The sequence below is a fragment of the Euprymna scolopes genome, chromosome 6 (assembly GCF_053919585.1).
Source record: "Euprymna scolopes isolate OS-2025 chromosome 6, ASM5391958v1, whole genome shotgun sequence".
NCBI lineage: Eukaryota > Metazoa > Mollusca > Cephalopoda > Sepiida > Sepiolidae > Euprymna > Euprymna scolopes.
In genome coordinates this window covers 153864665-153879664 of record NC_136487.1, presented here as the reverse complement: position 1 = coordinate 153879664, position 15000 = coordinate 153864665, and the positions used below count along the sequence as shown (strand labels likewise).

General features: G+C 30.7%; 1 long non-coding RNA gene across 9 annotated transcripts in view; it reads right to left on the bottom strand.

Moving 5' to 3' along the window:
- The window catches only part of LOC145278061 (uncharacterized), a 797888-nt gene that overhangs the window by 250796 nt on the left and 532092 nt on the right, over positions 1-15000 (bottom strand). For 2 of the 9 annotated variants that reach the window (XR_013868284.1, XR_013868293.1), the window contains exon 1: positions 6000-6143. The exons of the other annotated variants lie outside the window; for them this stretch is intronic. This is a non-coding gene — a long non-coding RNA (uncharacterized LOC145278061). Of the gene's footprint in view, positions 1-5999; positions 6144-15000 lie in introns of those variants that run through there. 9 annotated transcript variants of the gene reach the window in all.

Below are 15000 nucleotides of genomic sequence, written 5' to 3'. Positions count from 1 at the left end.
TAAAGCCAAGACTACTACTACTACTACTACTACTACTACTACTACTACCTCTACTACTACTACTACTACTACTACTCTCTATCCGTCCCTTTTCCTTCCTTTCTTTCCTTCCTTCTTTTTTATTTTTTGTTTACATTTCTAGATTCAAAATAGTTGAGTGAGAACTGTAAATTTGTTGGCACATTTACTAATCTGTTTCAATATTAGTTTTATTTTGTTTATTCATGTTTTATATTTTTGCTTCAGGTTTTATTAATTATTTTTTTTTTTTAGATTTTAAGTTTCTATAACTTGGTTGAAGGATTCCAATATGGGTTTTTCATTCTTATATTTCTCATCGGTAGTTTCATGTGCGTTTTTGCTGCTAAATGACTTTCGTCGACGTTCGATTCGTAGGAAAATCATGTTTAATTTTCGATTTTTGAGCGATTATTCAGAAAAATAGGTAACTTTACACGAATAGGGAGGATTTTTTTTTCATGTTTGAGTGATCCGTCCGTGATTTTTCATTTTAATATACTTTCATAGAAATGTTTCTGTTATGTCAAAAAAAAATAAAAAAACTATTTTCTTTACGTCACAAGTGTCACGCTCATACATGAATTCCATAGATAATATAACATACTGACCCAACGGGTCACGGGTAGTCTAGTATATATATATATATATATATATATATATATATATATATATATAAAGTATTGAGTGTTTGTCTGAGAAAGAGAAAAGAGAGAGAGAGATTTATAATAAGGTTTCGTTTCTCTGCATGCTTTTTTTGTTGTTTAAGAAAGCGAAAGACATGTTTAAATATGATTTAGTTCTGGGATTGAGTTACGTTTCAAAACAATGCTATTTTAATCGTTCCAATTTGCAGTAAGTTCTAATTAACTGAACACGTCACTAACTCTTTATATGTACTGTTGAGACGATTAATCGGAATCGGAATCGGGAATTGGAAAAATCGGAACATTTTGTGGTATCGGAATTTTATCGGAATCGGAAAAATGGGTGTATATATTCCGTTGCATAAAAACCGATTCTTTTAATTGAATTCAAAATTTATTTTTCCTTTGATGATATCTACATGGATAAAACAATAGATGTATGCACGTGTTTGTGTGTGTGTGAAAATATTTAACCGATAAACTCTTAAACTATTGGTCACATAACACTGAAATCAACAGGAAATAGTAAGGATGATTTATAACGAGTAAAATCTTTGTTTGGATGGATGAATAACGCGTCCAGAAATACGTAGGCAAGTTGAAATGCAAAATGTTCGTTTAAACTTGCCGACATATTTCTATAAGTTTTGCGCATGCGCAAATTCAATCATAAATAAAACTGAGTTAATTTTAAATATCGCTTATCTATCTGTCGGATTGTCTCAAACGGTAGGGAACGCGGTTGGAGCGCTAAATGTTCTGGTTTCGATTCTAGCTAATGTAACTAATTTTTTTTTTTAAACTGAATATTTATTGATTTGAAACTGCAAGTAAAACTAAAATCTAAAGTTAATCTCTTATATGAGTGTAATTTTATGCTTGTGAAAATAAATAGGCATGTGACATGAGTTTATAGGACAATCGGGGAAAGAATACAACTTTATAACTAAATATACAGCGATTTTAAAAGAATCGGAATCAGTAATCGTTTCGGAATCGGGAATTTAAAAAAGAATCAGTAATTGTGTGTGAATCGGTAAAAATGATAAATCGTCCCATCACTACTCTGTGTGTCTTAATGCTGTGTTAAGTATTATACGTATATACACACTAAAATATATAATGTGATATAATATATTGTGTATAGATTCTATATTTTTTCGACAGTGCTCAATACGTAATAAAATTTGTGTTATAATATAAAAATATATCTATAAAAAATAGATATACAGGGGCGTCCATGTTTCATCCCTGCGGCTGATAATTCTTAGTTAGAATGAAACATGGACGCCTCGGTGTAGCTTACTTGCTATATTGCCTAGCTATATATTTCTGCTGTATATATAATGATAATATATATATATATATATATATATATATATATATATATGTATGTAGATATACACACATCTATATCTATAAAAGTGAAAATGTCTGTATGTGTACACTTCCCTACCAAATAACTCTGTCAATTGTTGGTCAACAGACTCGAGATTTGAGTATTGAGATTTGTGAACATCTTTTTAATCGGTTTTCAGCCAGAAATTTGGCTGCTAATGGGTCAAAGTTCAACGATTTGACCTTTGAAAACTCAACAAAACTCCTTCGCTAATTTTGGGTCTAAACTTGAAATTTTATATACATGAGTCTAACTTCATCATTTTATTTGAGTCCCAAACAATAAACACTAAGGGGTAAAAACTGGGGCCAAATTTAAAAACAAAAAAAAATTGAACTCTGCGGTCTCTACCAAATTACTCAGCCAATGTTTGGACTAAACCATTTGAAATTTTACATAAAGTGTATTCAGACATAGAGCAAGCTTTTTAATCGTTTTGGTGTTTTTTGCTGAAAATTTGGCTTCCATAGGGTCAAAGTTCAAAAGATTTTATCTTTGTAGTCTCTAGCAAACTATTAAGCCAGTTTTTCGTCTAAACATTTACACAAAAGGTATTCAGACATGTAGCAAGCTTTTTAATAAGATTTGGGCGAAAATTTGGCTGGCAAGAGGTCAAAGTTTACAGAGTTGGCCTTTTCAGACTCTACCAAACTCCTCCGCCAATTTTGGGCCTAAACACCTGATAAATTTTAGATGTAAGTTACTTGGACATGGGTCAAACATTTTAATTAAATTTGAGCCCCAAAAAAGCCAATGTTAAGGGGTCATAATAGGGGTCCAAGTTAAAAAAATATTAACGTCTGCGGTCTCTACTAACTTTTCTCTATGGTAGTTAAGGAAGCCTATTATTTAGAAAAACATTACCATACATATTCACACTTTTTAATATATACGTATGCACATAGGCCCTGTCGGTGGGGCATTAGAATACGCCGACTGCTCCCCTGCAGAGGGTAAAAGCCCCTCAATGGGGTCCTGGATATGACCTTAAACTATATCCAGTGGTGAGGCCCCAGCTTGTGGGCTTTGGGGAGTGTGGAGCCACCCTTTAATTACCATTGCTCCCAGGTACACTCTGACCCGGAGTGGTAGTACCTGTTAGGGTCCCAACTATGGGTTAAATAGAAACCGACGTGAAATTAACAAATATATTCTATTAAAAAAAATTTTCTTCAAAATCTTTGGATTCGGCATTAAATAACCCGAAAAGGTGTTGATATGCCGTAAAACAAAAACAACAAACCAACAACATATGCACATAAATTTATGTACAGTACATAGGGGCTGAGCAAAGCAGGGCGGAACTGCTAGTATATATATAAAAGTTAAAATGTGTGTGTGTGTGTGTGTGTGTGTGTGTGTGTGTGTGTGTGTGTGTTTCTGTGTACATTTCCCTACTTAAATACTCTGTAAACTTTCGGTCGAGAGATTCGAGATTTGGCATACGGATTGTTGAGATTTTGGAAAATCGTTTTAATCGATTTTTGACCAGAAATTTGGCTGTCAAGGGGTCAAAAGTCAACGATTTGAAAACTCTACAAAACTCCTCCGTCAATTTTCGGTCGAAACACTTGAAATTTTAAATGTAGGTAACTTGGATATGGATCAAACTTTATAATATGATTTCAGCCCTCAAAAATAAATGTTAAGGGGTAAAAATCGAGGTCAAAGTTAAAAAAATTATTTCTGCGTCCTCTACCAAATTACTCAGCCTATTTCTGGTCTAAACATCTGAAATTTTACATAAAGGGTATTCAGAGTTAATGCACGCTTTTTAATCAGTTTGGGTCAAAAGTTTGACTGCCAAAGGGGTCAAAGTTCAAAAGATTTGATCTTTTCGGCGTCTAGCAAACTACTTTGCCAATTTTGGTACTAAACATTTGAAATCTATGCATAGCGGGTATACAGACATGCGGCAAGCATGTTAATCAGTTGCGGGGGAGGGCGATAATTTGGCTCTCAAAAGATCAAAGTTGAAAGAGTTGATCTTTGCAGATTCTACCAAATCCGTCCGCTAATTTGGGTCTGAGGACTTGAAGTTTTAGATATAGGTAACTTGGACATGAGTAAAACTTTGTATTTTGATTTGAAATAAAATGATAAATGTTAAGAGCTCAAAATTGGGGCTAAAGTTTAAAAAAATTAACATCTGCGGTCTCTACGAAATTACTCAGACAAATTTTGTTCTAAACATTTGAAATCTTACATAAAGTGTATTCCCACGTAGGGCAAGTTATGAACAGTACATAAGGCCCGAGCAAAGCCGTGCTGAACTTCTAGTATATCTGTATATCTATAAAAGTGAAATTGTCTCTGTGTGTACATTTCCCTACCAAATAACTCTGTCAATTTTCAGTCTACAGACTTGAGATTTGACATAAAGCTGTATTGAGATTTTAATTTGTTTTACGCCAGAAATTTCGCTGTCAAGAGGTAAAATTTCAACGATTTGACCTTTGAAAACTCTACGAAACCCCCTCCGCCAATTTTGGGTCTAAACACTAGAAATTTTAGATGTAGGTTACTTGGACATGGATCCAACTTTTAAATTTGATTTGAGCTCAAAATATTAAACCTTAATGGGTCAAATTAGAGTCAAAGTAAAAAACAAATTTACCTCTGCAGTCTCTACTAAATTACTTAGCTAATTTTTGTTCTAAGGATTGGAAATTTTACAGAAAGTTTATTCAGACATAGTACAAGCTTTTTAATCGGCTTTTGGGCAAAAAATGTTGCTGCCAAGGATTCAAAGTTCCAAACGTTTTATCTTTGCGGTCTCTAGCACACTATTCAGCCAAATTTAAGTCTAAACATTTGAAATTTTACATAAGGGGTATTCAGACATGCAGCAATCTTTTTAATCAGTTTTTCGGCGAAAGCTTGGCCTCTAAAAGGTCAAAGTTAAAGGATTGACCTTTGCAGACTTTATAAAATTTATTCGCCAATTTTGGGTCTAAACACTTGAAATTTTAGATGTAGGTTACCTGGATATGAGTCACATTTTTAATATATATATATATATATATATATATATATATATATATATATATATATATATGCACATAAAGTTATGAACAGTATATAGGGTCCGATAAAAGCCAAGCTGAACTGCTAGTATCCATCTATAAACGTATTTATATATATATATATATATATATATATATATATATATATATATGTATGTATATATATACACACACACACACATATATATATATAAAGAAAGTGAAAGTGAGTGATTTATATATATATATATATATATATATGTATATATACACACACACACACACACACACACATATATATATATATAAAGAAAGTGAAAGTGAGTGATTTATATATATATATATATATATATATATAAATCACTCACTTTCATATATATATATATATATATATATATATATATATATATATATATATATATATATATATATATAATAGATGGTAGTGTGGTTTCAACGAGAGGAAGATGTAAACGTAAAGAAGTTAAGCTATCACTATTCATAATTTCTTATAGTTTAATATTTTATATTTTTTACTTGATGTAAAGAACTAAAAAATACGATTTCTAGATCAAAAAGTTGCCACCGCAAAGGCTTAAATAAATAAATGTCGACCCAGAAAACAGCAACCCTTCTCCCGTTGTCAGGAATGTTATAACTAACTAAAAACAATGTAAGGGAAGCTGCTGAAAGTAACACCAGTGCGTGATTTTAATTTTCCTGATACGTCATCCATTATAGGTATATTTTCTATGTGTTTTTAAATTTTCCAGTATTTTATTATATTACGATTTTTAAATATTTATTTTGTTAAAACAATTTTTTTTAAGGCATCTTCTATTTTTTTTTTTAGCATGGACTTTTCTAGAAAATATATACAGATTTCTTCTGTTCTGTTAAAATTATTATTTTTTTTTTTTTTTTACTCACCGGACGGAAAATTACTATTTGTAATCCCAGTATCATTACATTAGCTGATGAACCGGTTATACTTGGTATCTTTAATCCAACGAGTTGAGTTTGTAGTGCTTCCGTGACATTACTGATGGATCATTAGTGTCCATTAAGCATTAATATATACATATATATATATATATATATATATATATATATATATATATATATATATATATATATATATATATATATATGCGTGTGTATATGTGTGTATGTGTGTTTGTGCGGATATATGAATTTATATAGATGTGTGTGTGTCTCTCTGTGTATGTATGTATGCATATGTGTATACATGTGTTTGTGTGTCTATGTATGTATATATATATATGTATGTATGTATGCATGTATATATATAAATGTATATATATATGTGTGTGTGTATGTACGTATGTATGTATATTCTTGTACAAGTAAAGCAGTAAGTTTGGAATTTGTCAAATTAACACTCACTCACTTGCACTCAAACTATATCTTTTAGATATTCTGTCGATACCGACGATTTCACGGAATCGTTGGAAACTAAACATGCAGGTTTAAAAATACCCAAAGTGATGGATTCATCAGTCGATGTAATATATTTTTAATTTAGCAGATTTAATTTAGCAAGTTGAGTTTCTACTATTTTAATGAAAAAATAATTGTGAATACAGTCTTCATGAAAAATATACTTCTTCCACATGTATATATATTATTCTTTGAAAACATTGAATTATATATATATATATATATATATATATATATAAGTAGGTTGTAGTTTGCTTGAAGCATTGTTGAAGAAAATTATAAGGTAAAATTAAAAGCCAAGAACAATGCGAGATTTTTTTTTTATATATCTCTTCCGCTGTCTTCTCTTGAAAATGGACTAATAAGTCTGAAATATATTGAGATTTATATCACCATTGAATACAACAGAAAAAAAAATTACTGTTGTTTAGAGTTAAAATTTGTGTGAAAAAGAAAAAACAAACAACAAAAAAAAAGAACTTTATTTCTTTTGTTTGCATTTAATTTTACTCTATATAAAAAAAAATCTCGCATTGTTCTTGGCTTTTAATTTTACCTTATATATATATATATATATATATATATATATATATATATATATAAATGTATATATATATATATATATATATATATATACATTTATATATAGTGAACTTTCAAATATATATAGAGAGAGAGAATTTTCAATATTAATAGATAGCCGCATGAACCAGATTTTATTATTTTGGGTTGCATTCGCGGACTTTTATTTGGGGTGTGTGCTTATAAACACTGCAATAAATATGCGTTTTTTTTTTGTTTTGTTTTTTTGTATTTTTGGAAATTTTAAATATCTCCATTTAAAATATCTAAAATATCTCCAAACTTTAAATATCTCCATTTAAAATATCATATTTAAGTAAATGTTACGACCGGGCAATGTCGGGCAGCCTGCTAGTATATATATATATATATATATATATATATATATATATATATATATATATATATATATATAATTATTTAGAGAGAGAGAGAGAGAGACAGAGAGACAGAGAGACAGAGAGAGAGAGAGAGAGAGAAAGAGAGAGAGAGATATCAGTTTGGACGATTAATCGGAATCGAGAATCGGAAAAATCGGAACTTTTATGGGTATTGGAATCGGTATCGGTATCGGAAGCATTTTTTTTAACAAATCCTTTTCCATTCCAAAATAAAAAACAAAACAAAAATATTTCCGACTATTTTCTAAGGAATATGCTTTTTGTCTTTTATGAGAGGCTTGATGGGCTTCCGCTACTCAATGTGACACGTGTAAGACTTCATAAAATGTGTGATTAAAATATTATAGTTTAAAATTAAATGCTTTTTATTTGGAATGTTGACCAACGATATATATAGGTGATCCGAAAGTAACTCTCTATTCTAAAATAACTATAATTTATTCAAATGTTGTAATATTTGTGTGCATATAACTTAATGATTGGTAATTAAATCCATACTTTTTTTTCAAGTCTGTTATATGAATTTGGTTTTTAATCTTGAATGGAGAATACGTGAAGTTATTAGCTCCATCCTGCAAGAGTTTCTTGTGAAATCAGTTGATTTAGTTCATGGTTAACTTGACTGATGGGGAATGGTGGTGTCTTATTAGTGTCGGATTCCAGGACAAAAATTCATCTAGTCTGATGCAGTATTCAGCCCAACCTCATTACTTTGTGTAACATCATTAGCAAAACGTATCCTATTCCTCTTATGAGCGACTGTATAGTCGTGTCGAGGGAAACGTAGGTGGTTTTCAAATTCTACTATGTTATATTCAATATTTACTTCGGTTTTACTCATAAAGTGAAGTATGCAAATGTCACGTTGCTCTGGCAGATCCCTGTACGGAGAGAGAGAGAGAGAGAGAGAGAGAGAGAGAGAGAGAGAGAGAGAGAGAGAGAGAGAGAGAGAGAGAGAGAGAGCAAATAGTGTGTTGTAGGACATTTAAACTCTTTGTGTCTCTTTTGATTGGTTTTATTTAAGTCGATTTTTTTTCAGAAATGAAAGTCCCCCCCCTCCCAGGGGTTAATAATTAATCTCTATAATGAGATAGATTGATATTCGAATATTTCATTAAAGTTCGCCTTTATCCATCAAACATTGAGTTACTAAAGAAGTTGAGAATATAATTTTCCTCTCCCCAATTGACCATTTACATATGTTATAGTATATTTTTTGTGGTTTATTGGTTTATCTGAATCCCAGCGCAAGAATTCATCTAGTCTGGTGGAGAAAATGCGCCATTCCTTGTAAAAGTCAATGTGGATAAGACATACCGAATAGATCTTATTTGGGCCGCGGATACTATTTGATTTAAGATATTTAGTCAGGGTTTATTTGTAGGAAAAAAGTGTTTTTATATGCCAGGTTGTTCCGACAAACACCTGTAGGGAAAAGAATAAACATTCAAGCTCTCCTCATATATCTATGCTCCTATACATTTTTTGTTTGGGAGGGGTGATATTCATATTAAAACCCTTTTTTTATTAAGATATTTATTTGTTTCCTCACGAAACCAAATGTGGCAGAGCGGCGTTTTTAATGCAGGGGGATATACCAGGTTCCCTAAAAGAAGGGAAAAGTGGCGACATGCTGGCAGTATCCCAAAAATATAGGTCGTGGAATTGCATTCATCTGCAAAAGATCTAGCAAATCATTTTCAAAAGGAAAAACAAACGAAATCATTTTTTTATGATTTTTTTTGGTTTTCCTTTTGAAACTGATTCATAATTTACAATTATCAATTTTTACACTCAATATTAAGAAATATATATTTATTGAGAGCACTGTTCTTTTAAAGTATTTTGCTTTTTAGTCTCCAGGTCTAATTCCATCCTCTATAAAATATAAAAGATATATATATATATATATATATATATATATATATATATATATATATATATATATATACATACTAGCAAAAGTACCCGTCGTTGACTGGGTTCAAAAACAGCCTATAGAAAATGGACTCTGATTTATGAAAGTATGATAGGTTATGGAAAGGAAGGCTTGTAAAGAGATAGCTTCGAATTTGGGGGTATCAAAACAAAAGCAAAATATAATGAAAGTAAAAATAAAATAGATAAACCCCCATAATTTATTATACCATACCTATTCACACTGAAACACTTATCACAATATTCTGTGGATCTATATTAAAAAACCTTGTTAAACTTTGTGAGATATTTCCATTCTATGGAGGCCAGGTGCGAACGCAGACCCCATAATTTTATTATACCATCCCTATTTAAGTTAAAACATACTTATCAAAGTATTCTTATGTACATCTATATCAAAAACACTTGTAAACGTTTTTTTTTAACTTTTAATTTTTTTATTTCCATACTTTGTGGATCAGGTGCGATCGTGGACCCCACAATTTTAATGAACCACCGTTCTGCAGGATCAAACACACCCATTCCTGTGTCTCGATACATCTTCTATCATTATACGACATCAGTTTTTTAAAATAGTCAACCATATAGGAGCCTATTCGTGACCACACACACACACACACACACACACACACACACACACACACACACACACACACACACACACACATACATACACACACACGCACACGCACACACACACACATTCAGCTTTATATTATATATATATATGTACATGTATATATATATTTATATATATATGTACATGTATATATTTATATATATGTACATGTATATATATTTATATATATATGTACATGCATATATATTTATATATATATGTACATGTATATATATGTACATGTATATATATTTATATATATATATGTACATGTATATATATTTATATATATATGTACATGTATATATATTTATATATATATATATATTTTTTTATTATTACCATTTTATCTGCTTAGTTATACACTTGGATCGTTGATACGATCCAGTAACCGAAACATGTGTAACTAAAGAGATAACACGGTAATAAAATAATATATATTTGCTCTGCAATAGTATTGAACACTCTCGCCATGTTTTTCTAATAACCATTTTTGCTCTCTCTCTCTCTCTCTCTTTCTCTCTCTCTCTCTCTCTCTCTCTGTATATATATATATATATATATATAACTATCGAAATATATGTATGTATGTATGTATGTATGTATGTATGTATGTATGTATGTAGGTTTAATCAGTATATATCTCTAAGCGTATATGTATGGGTTAGATATACACGTGTCCCTGAGTATTCCACTCGGGCCTGATAATATCTGGTAATGAATATTAGGTGATTTGTCGTATGTCATAATCTCAGTTAATCTTGTCCGGACAAAGCCTTGGCCAGAGAGAGTGAAGGTCTTCGAAAAATTGTGATTAATTCAAACTACACTGTTGTGACTAGGAGAAGGTGTAATGTACGTACGTATAAAGTTTTAAAACTGAACAAAAGGCCGACTAAGTGTTTCTACTAAAGTTTTGGGTGGGGTCGTTTATCCGACATAAAAAAGAAATCGAGGTTAAAAATTTTCCATTAACTTTTGCTGACAGTTAAAATCGCTATTTAAATATGTCAAATTTGAACGATCATAAATTAATTTTGACATGGCTTTGTTAATAACTAATTAACTAACTGCACACACAGACATACAAACAAACAAACGCACACACTCATATATATATATATATATATATATATATATATATATATATATATATATATATATATATATATAGCCTGTGTGCGTGCGTGATTGTATACGTGTGCGTGCGTGATTGTATACGTGTGCGTGTGGATGGAGCACTTTTGTCGAACAAAGAATGGTTTTGCCTCGGCGAAAAAACTTTGAAAAAAGAAACGACGAAAACGTCTCTGGATATCTATCTATCTATCCATCTCTCTCTCTCTCTCTCTCTCTCTCTCTCTCTATATATATATATATATATATATATATATATATATATATGTGTGTGTGTGTGTGTGTGTGTGTGTATGAGTGTGTGTGTGTGTAAAAAGAAATATCCGTACCTTTTTCTTTCTTTCTCTTTCTTTCTCAATTTAAAACTTCGTTATTACTTAATAACGTTAAAGTTCACACACACACACACACACACACACACACACACACACACACACACATATACACATGTATATATATATATGTGTGTGTGTGTGTGTGTGTGTGTGTGTTAATAACAATTTATTTATATATATATATATATTAATATAAATATTTAATAGACAATTAAGGCTGTATAATAAAAAAGAACAAAATAATCCATGCAATCATCAACGTATCGTTTTTATTTTATGATTCAACCTGACTGATTTGAAAAAAAAAAAAAAAAACTAACAGAAATGCAATATTTGCAATTGTTTTTGTATATTTCTTTCATCGCGGAAAAAAAGACGAAACGTTGATGAAGACAAAAACATTTTTTTCTTCTCTATTTTCTTACGCGTTTAAAAATAATTTCCTCATTTTTGTTGTATATATATATATATATATATATATATATATATATATATATATATATATATATATATATATATATTAGGCCACAGAGGAAAGAAGCAGACAAAGTAAAAGACTATGGGACGAAACTATATAAAAATTTGCAAACTATTTGAAGATTATAATACTATTCTATAGTTAAAATTTTATGACAAACCGATAACTTAATTCTAAATATTTCTTATATGTTATGGCCTCCCTTTTGTTTTCAAGCATAAAATAAATTTCAGTGTATAAGGATTATTTGATACTGGAGATATTGATAATCGTAATCCCTTTCCAAAAGAGGGGTTATATAACATATAAGAAATATTTGGAATCAAGTCTCCACTTTGCTGTTATTTCAGATCATTTGAAACCATAGCAGAAAGTTTTAGTCTCTCCTCCATCAAGGCCAGAAGTTTGAGGGAAAGAGTTTCTTTTGCTAAACCCTAAATATAAAGTTTCGTATGAGTGCGAATACCAATATATATTAAGTTTCATGTATGTGGACTAAAAACTGACAGAGGAGTTTGATAGGCCAAATTTTTTAAACAAATACATTTACGCATACTCCGTCAAGGCCAGAGGTTTGGGGGAAAGAGTTTCTTTTGCTAAACCCCAAATATAAAGTTTCGTATGAGTTCGAATACCAATATATATTAAGTTTCATGTATGTGGACTAAAAACTGACAGAGGAGTTTGATAGGCCAATTTTTTTAACAAATACATTTACGCATACATAAATATATATAGAAAGAGTTTTGTGTTTACTATAACCTTTTTACGGAAATATTACATAAGTATAAATCATGTAGAATATTTACATGAATATAATCACACGTAATAGTTAACTAAAGATGATCATCCCATAAGGAAACCGAAAAAAAAACTCATATGTAATTAATTAAAATGAATGTTTAAAAAAATATGCAAATGAGCAAATTAGCTAGATCTTTTGCAGATGAATGCAATTCCACGACCCATATATAACAAAGTTGTATTTTCTTTTTTAGATAAATAGAAAAAAAAGGCTTTTTTTCCTGGCTTTTGGGAAAAATCAAAGTTAAGGTAATTGGTCCTTGGTCAATGTATGGGAAACCCTTCATGCTGAGACAATTACTATTTTGGGGGGGGGTATACTGCCAGAGTGCCCCCTTTTTGCCCTTGTTTTAGGGGAGCTGGTCCCCCCTCCCCACACACACACATTAAAAACGACCTTGCATCTAATTTTCTTTCGTGGAGAAGCAATTAAATACATAAATAACTAGAATAGTAATACACAAAAAAACTTACTTCATAGGTGTATAGATATATATACACACTAATAAAAAAAAAACATATAGTATGCCTACTGATTTTTATTACGATATTTAGTCCGATAGAGCTCAATACATGGTGTAAAATATTTTACGTTTTATAATTTCTTAGTAAAGTAGTTAGATTTTAGAGTTTCCCATGAGAGTGCGAGAAACTTGGCGAGGAACAAAGTGTAGTATCTGTTCTGCTTCTAGACTTCACCTTTTTCTGCTCTCGATCGATCAGTGGAGAAGAAATTCTTCTACACTGAGGCACTTTTTATTATCATTCCCATCTAGGGTGCCCCTTTTTGGGGAGCTGGATATTCGCCACGTTAAAAAAACTCACCTTGTGTTTAACTCTGCCCTCGTGGGGAGACAAGTAAATAAGAAAAACTTATATGTGCTTGTAGTACGGATTGGTGACTACGAACGAATAGCTGCGTATATGACATTTCGTATTGGTCTGAGGAATTGCTACGGCTAACAAAACCCAAACATTTCTACGAGGATAACTATATATCCGCTTCATAAATAATTTTGAGCAATAAATAACGTATATATACGAATAAACGGAATATTCAAAAAGAAATGTCTTATACAAAACATTCGCATCAAAAAGTATTTTAAAACCATTTTAAATCTGTTTGCTGTATCACAGCTATTCAGTGTCGTCAAACTATCACGCATTCCAAGCCAGGTAACGAATATCCAATTATACAGTTAATAGTTGCGGGTCCTAACATGGTCACGCAATAAGCACTGTTTGTAAATAATATCTTAATGGTTTTATATATTACCCGTGACTAGACAATGCTTTAATCTTTTTACATCTACAAATAACTTTAAATTACGCAAAATACGTATTAGCAACTAGTATCATTACTGACAGTGTCAACCCCGCAAACTGGCCTATATATATATATATATATATATATATATATATATATATATATATATATATATATATATATGTTTGTGTGTGTATGGGTGTTGTTGTGTGAGTGTATAAATCGAACGAATGGCATAATATTTAGTGCGTTGTTCATTATCATAAGAGAGAGATATGTACAGACTTTGCCACACTAACATGATAATGTTTCGATCAATTGCTAATAATAATTGCTAATAATAATTGCTAATAATAATTGAGATTTAAAAAGTGAAAATGTTTGCATTTATTATGGAAGCCTACATTTAAGTGCTCATTTCGAAGTATATATCTTGGACACAGACACGCACGCACACACACACACACACACGTATGTACACATACATACATACATACACACAAACACACACACCATATATATATGAGGTAAAATACAGTTTTACACAGTCCTATGTTGTGTCGTCTCTGCCACTCATCAGTGTGGCGAGATGAAACGAGACTATATATATATATATATATATATATATATAGTCTCGTTTCATCTATCTATCTATATATATATATATATATATAGTCTCGTTTCATCTATCTATCTATCTATCTATCTATATATATATATATATATATATATATATATATATATATGTATGTATATATGGCTCGCATTCGCTCCGATGCGGTAGAATGCCACCCACTGATAATAAAATAAAATGATATATATAGTCATCCACATAGAGTACCGTTTCGCAGTTCATCAGTGCGACTTAACAAGCAACGACCTTAAGCCAGGATCGAAATCCGATCGCCC